Source organism: Mus caroli, chromosome 3 (assembly GCF_900094665.2).
Source record: "Mus caroli chromosome 3, CAROLI_EIJ_v1.1, whole genome shotgun sequence".
NCBI lineage: Eukaryota > Metazoa > Chordata > Mammalia > Rodentia > Muridae > Mus > Mus caroli.
Genome location: NC_034572.1, coordinates 150720499 through 150726348, shown reverse-complemented (window position 1 = coordinate 150726348; position 5850 = coordinate 150720499). Strand labels below are relative to the sequence as shown.

The following is a 5850-nucleotide window of genomic DNA, read 5'->3' as shown; positions in this document are numbered from 1 at the left end:
GGTGGGTAGGGAAGTGGGGGGCGCTATGGGGGACTTTTGGGATAGCATTGGAAATGTAATTGAGGAAAATATGTAATAAAAATATTAAAAATTTAAAAAAAAGGTTTTATTTATTTTCCTCTCATACAACACAGCCTTACCACAGCCTTCTCTACCTTCACTCTTCCTAGTTCCTTACCTCAACTTTCCACTCCCCTCCAGATCTACTGTTCCTCCATTTTTATAATAAGATTGCATTTAGTTGAAAAGTTCAACATATAGGTCACATAAGTTTATTATTATTATTATTAATTTTTTTGAGACAATCTTTTCTTTGTATAGTTCTAGCTGTCTTGCAACTCAATATATAGGTCAGGTTATCCTCCATTCCTCTACCTCTGCTTCCTAATGCTGGGATTAAAGGATGAGCTATCACACCCAGCCTGGGTGCACGTCATATTTTATTTTATTTCTTTATTTTCTTTTATGTGTATGAGTATGTTATCCACATGTGTGTATGTGTGTCACATGCATGCCCAAATCCCACAGAGGTCAGTTGGCATCAAATCCTTTGGAACTCTAGCTGATGGTTGTGAGCCACCTATGGATGCTGGGAATTGACCAGGTCCTCTGCAAGAGCAGTCAGTAATCGTAACTACTGAGACATCTCTCTAGCCCCTTAGTCTACATAATTTTAAAGGAAAAAAAGTATATAACACTGAAACAGTTATTAAATTTAAATGAATGTTTTCCTACAAAAGAAATATCATTTTGGGTCGCCTCCATGGCCCGGGGCGTGAGCCTGTTACTGGCGGCCAGGGGATCTTGGGGACCCAGGGCCTGGCACGCGGAGGTAACATCTAGGACGTTCGGGACTACAGGCGAGCGGCGTGCTGGTGAGGAGGGGGGAGACAGCCCGGAGCTGCTCCGGGACGTGGTCAACGTGGTGTTCGTGGACTGCTCTGGCAAGCGGATCCCGGTGAGGGGCAGAGTCGGGGACAATGTTCTATACTTGGCCCAGCGCCACGGGGTGGACCTGGAAGGGGCCTGCGAAGCATCCCTGGCCTGTTCCACCTGTCATGTGTATGTGAGTGAGGCCCACCTGGATCTCCTGCCTCCTCCTGAGGAGAGGGAGGACGACATGTTGGACATGGCTCCATTGCTCCAGGAGAACTCAAGACTGGGCTGCCAGATTGTGCTGACCCCTGAGCTGGAGGGAGTTGAGTTTGCTCTTCCCAAGATCACCAGGAACTTCTATGTGGACGGCCACATTCCCAAGCCCCACTGACAAGAGGCCACTGGACAGACCAGGCCATGGAACTGAAAAGAAAAGCCACGCTTCCTACTCCAGAGCACGGACTGCCCAGGAAAGAGAAGTTGGACCCACAGTGTGAGACCAGAGCTGCCACTGGGAACAGCCAGTGTCTGAGCCCTGAGGGGGATGGGTCTCCATCTTGGGTGTATCAGTCCACCAGGGAGAATCGAACTATAAATTAAGGATGGACTCTAACCAGAGCTGCAATAAAAAGTCACACACACACACACACACACACACACACACACACACACACACAAATATCATTTTGGAAAGGATTTTTGTAAGGTTAGTAATAAAAGGCTTTTCCTGAAAAATCCTTTAATGCCTTGGATCTAGTTTTCAGAATTTTTTCTTTTTGCTATTTTTGAGCTAAAAAGAAAATGAGGGGGGTTTTCCTATGGACACCCCCTTGTGTGCTCCTCCCCATTGCGAACTGAGGCAGTTGCTCTTCTCATGCTTTGGTCATGTGACATTTCAGTCCTGTTTTCTAGCTGTGGGTCTCATTACCCACATGACATTCTTATCATGTCTCCATTTAGGAGTATTTTCACTTTGATCTATCTCCTGGTTGATTACATTTTAGTATCAGTTTTTAAATTGCTTGATAGTTTTTCTTTCCACCTTTCTTGTTCTTGGTTAGTCGAGAAAGACTCAGATACTGGATTCCTAAGGCCATCCACATTGGAAGGTTATCTGCTACTTTCACACAAAAAAACAGAAGTGACAAGCATATGAATTTCTACATTACCTTTCCTCAAGACAGTGGATAATAAATTCCTTTCCCTTAGACACTGGCTTCAAACTTGTCTGGCACTGAATAATCTTCAGATGTTCAAGGTTGACTTAATGTGTCCCCCACTTTTGGTGGCTTCGATTCTCTCCTTGATGAATGAAGAATTATGTTCCCTTGAAATTCTAAATTTAATTGTGCTACATTAGTTGTTTTATATTATTACTTAGACTATTTCGTCTATAGTCTCCAGAGGTTTTTATTCCACCTCCCATCTTGACTCACAAGAGCCATTACTATGAAAAAGTGGGTGCAGGGGTGGCTGGGGATGCTGCTCAGTGATTGCTACTGTTTTAGCTGAGGGTTTATTGCTATAAAGAGATGCTGTGACCACAGCAACTCTTATAATGGAAAACATTTAATTGGCTTTTAATTTCAGAAGTTTAGTTTATTATCATCATGGTGGAAAGCATTGCAATGTCCAGGCAGACATGGTTCTGGAGAAGGAGCTGAGAATTCTATATCTTGTCTATATCTGTAGGCAACAGAAGGCCACTGTGTGTTACACTGAGCATAGTTTGAGCAAAGGAGACCTCAAAGTCTACCCCAAGTAATACCCCTTCTCCAACAAGGCCACACCTCCTAATAATGTCACTCCTTGTGGGCCATCCATTCAAATATATGAGTCTGTGGGGCCAAACCTATTCAAACTACCACAGTCACCTAACAAGGGTGAAGTCTTTAAGTTTGCTCCTCATTACAAACAAAACTGAAGAAAAGCAAAAGGCAAGTGAGCAAGAAACATGGCTGCTGGATTGTGGGGCAGTGGACAGTGGCGCCAGACAGAAAACCTCAGGGACCTTGGTAGTTCTCATAACTGAGAACAGTAGGCATTTAAATCTACTCCCAATCAGGTTCCTGTTCTGGATCATGTGACCATGACACCCCATAGAGAGGACTGTGACAATCAGTCACATAGGGGTAACACTCGAAGGCCCTCTACATGCAGATGAAGCACCCCTAACATCTCAGACCAAGCCAACAGAAAGCATCTGTCTTTAGACCCCAACCCAAACAAAAAAATGTTTATAAGGTCATATCCACTAGGAATAGGGTACATGAATTATTTCACCAAAGACCATCTGAGAGTACCTGTATTCATAGCTGGAAGCTGGATGAGCCTACCAAAGCCACTTCCTGCTCAGTGGCTGGGACCTTGGCACCTAGCCACCTGCTGCTTCCAGCCACCTGCGGAAGAGGCCCAGCAACCCACCTTTCTTTGGCTGCCCCTCGGAGAGCTGAAACTCTTTGGCCAGGCCAGAGCCTTGCACATCCCTGCAGATAGTGCCAGGTATACATACTGACATTGGATCTCATAGTTCTTGACTTGGATGTTTGTTCCTGCATGATAGAGTCATTTTCAGGGGGATAGGAGACTTTAGGAGGTGGGGGTCTCACTAGCTGTGAGACATTAGTTGTTTGAGAGTTTCAGCTGTTTACTCTGCTTCTGGGTCCACTGACACTCAAAATCCAGTATTGTTTTAATAAATAAGTTCTTCAAACAGCAAATGGTGTCTACAGCATCTTATGCTGTAGGCCACATTTGCTGTTCAGTTCTGGGTATCATACCTGAAAGATCAGTCTCATTCTTGTTTACTAGATGTCTCAAAATCTGACCCTAAACAAAACCATTTTATAAAATAATTTTCTGCAAATATAGACAGACTTGGTTAAAAATTATGGAGTGGTAAAGGATGCTTGTGTAATGGGTTGTTTTGTGTTCAGTACTTCTCTTATACCAATTTTCCTTGTTTTGACCTTTCCTGTTTAAAATTTCTCCCCTCTCCCCAAATAGTTGGCATTACAGGTCTGTATTATAAGCCCAATTCCACTTTATTACAATACTTAGTGTTCATCAAAGTCAAGTTTTATTTTGTGCTGTAATTGGTCCTTAACATACCGGTTGTGTTTCTTCCACTGAGTCATAGAATTCTCACACTAGAAAGACTACCTGGCCCAGAGCTAGCAGAGATCAGCCTGCTTCTGCCTCCTGAGTGTTGACACTAAAGGTGTGTGACACCATGCCTGCCTAAATACTCACTGAAACACTTATAGTTTTGACTTGGTAAAGACATACTCAGGAAAACAAACACCTTTGATGAAATAAACAGAGACTCATAAATATACTTATACTTTATGTCTAATGATGTTTTTAATTAACGGCATATATTTAATATATAGTAGAAAGTCTAAAGCACACTTAGAGGCAATTATGGAAATAATTATTTCAATATTCATGTGACTCTTGTAAGCAGCTGCTTCCCACCTGGACCCTGTGATTATCCCTATGTGTGAGTGGCAGGCATGGTTATTGTAAGGTTAATTGCTGTTTCTGTAGCTTGGTATCAAATATGGTACTTTCCTTATCTCTTCCCGTCCTTTCTGTTTTACTTGATGACACTGTGGTCACTGTCTACAGTTTTTCTAAGTTTCTATTTTAACAGGAGAAGAAAGGATCATCTTCAGATTTTTAGAAGTCACAATTAGATCTAATCTGAACTTTAAGATCTCATCCAATTTCAGGTAGCTTCTCTGATGTTGAGTCTCTATTGCTGCAGGCTAAACTATCTCAAAACTAGATTGCTTAGCAATCAAGAAGAAATGCTATTTGTACATGTCGCCCCCACCCCCAAATACCTAGAAATAAATTTAGTGAATGAGGTAAAAGATTTCTTTAATAAAAGCTATGCCATGGATGAGAGAAATGAAAGACACAAAATGAAAAGCTATCATGTGTTCAAGAATCAGTAAAAAAAAAAAAAAAGAAAAAAATCAAAGTTATATAGTGTCTAGATTGCCCATGACATCCTCTACTAGAGTGATTTGCAAACTTCTCAGTGGTGCGACCCTTTAATACAATTCCTCATGTTGTGGTGACCCCCAACAATAAAATTACCTCATTGTTACTTCATAATAATTTTAAATAATAAAATAATAATTTTGCTACTGTAAATATCTGATATGCAGGCTATCTGAGAGGTGACCCCTGTGAAATGGTTGTTCCACCTTCAAAGGGGTCATGACCCACAGGTTGAGAACTGTTCTACTAAAATGCTAACAACATTCTTCACAAAACTGGAAAAAAAATCCTAAAATTTCTGGAACCATAAAAAAAAAAAAAAAAAAAGAGAACAGTCAAAGCAATTCCTGGCAATGTCATGTAGTCAAGAAAAACTAAATTGCCAGGAGAGATTAAAAAAAAAACAGAGAAAATAAAATATAGGTTGGAAAATTATATGTGAATGAAATTTGGCAAATCAAAATAAGACAATGTAGAAAATAAGGCAAAATGTATTAGTCATCTGAAAACCATCACATAATAAGATAATTCATCAATGAAACATAAAAATAATGAGCTCTCATGTACCCAGTGTTGTTTTAAAATTTAAAAATAAAAAACTCTCACAATTAGATAAATTTGTTAAGTTCATAAACATACCTGACAGACTGAGGAATAAATAATGCAACGCTTCCGAGCAATACTAATGGCCTGATCTGCATTCCAAGTCAGAAAACATACATTCTTTTTCTAAGGTACAGAAAAAAAACACTGGCCAGGTAACTGCTTTCAAAAAAGTCAACAAAGGTCAAAGGAAATCATAAGAATGTAGAACATTAAATGAAAAATCAAAGCAAAGTTATTTGGCAAGACTCCATGGGGTTGTAAGTTAAGAAAATACTGTTCTTTTTTTTTTTATTATTAGGTAATTTCCTCAATTACATTTCCAATGCTATCCACAAAGTCCCCAGTACACCCCCCCCA

General features: G+C 40.5%; 1 pseudogene; it reads left to right on the top strand.

Annotated features, from left to right (window-relative positions):
- The window catches only part of LOC110291953, a 13559-nt pseudogene extending 12173 nt beyond the window's left edge, over positions 1-1386 (top strand).
- Positions 1387-5850: the final 4464 nt, after the last annotated feature.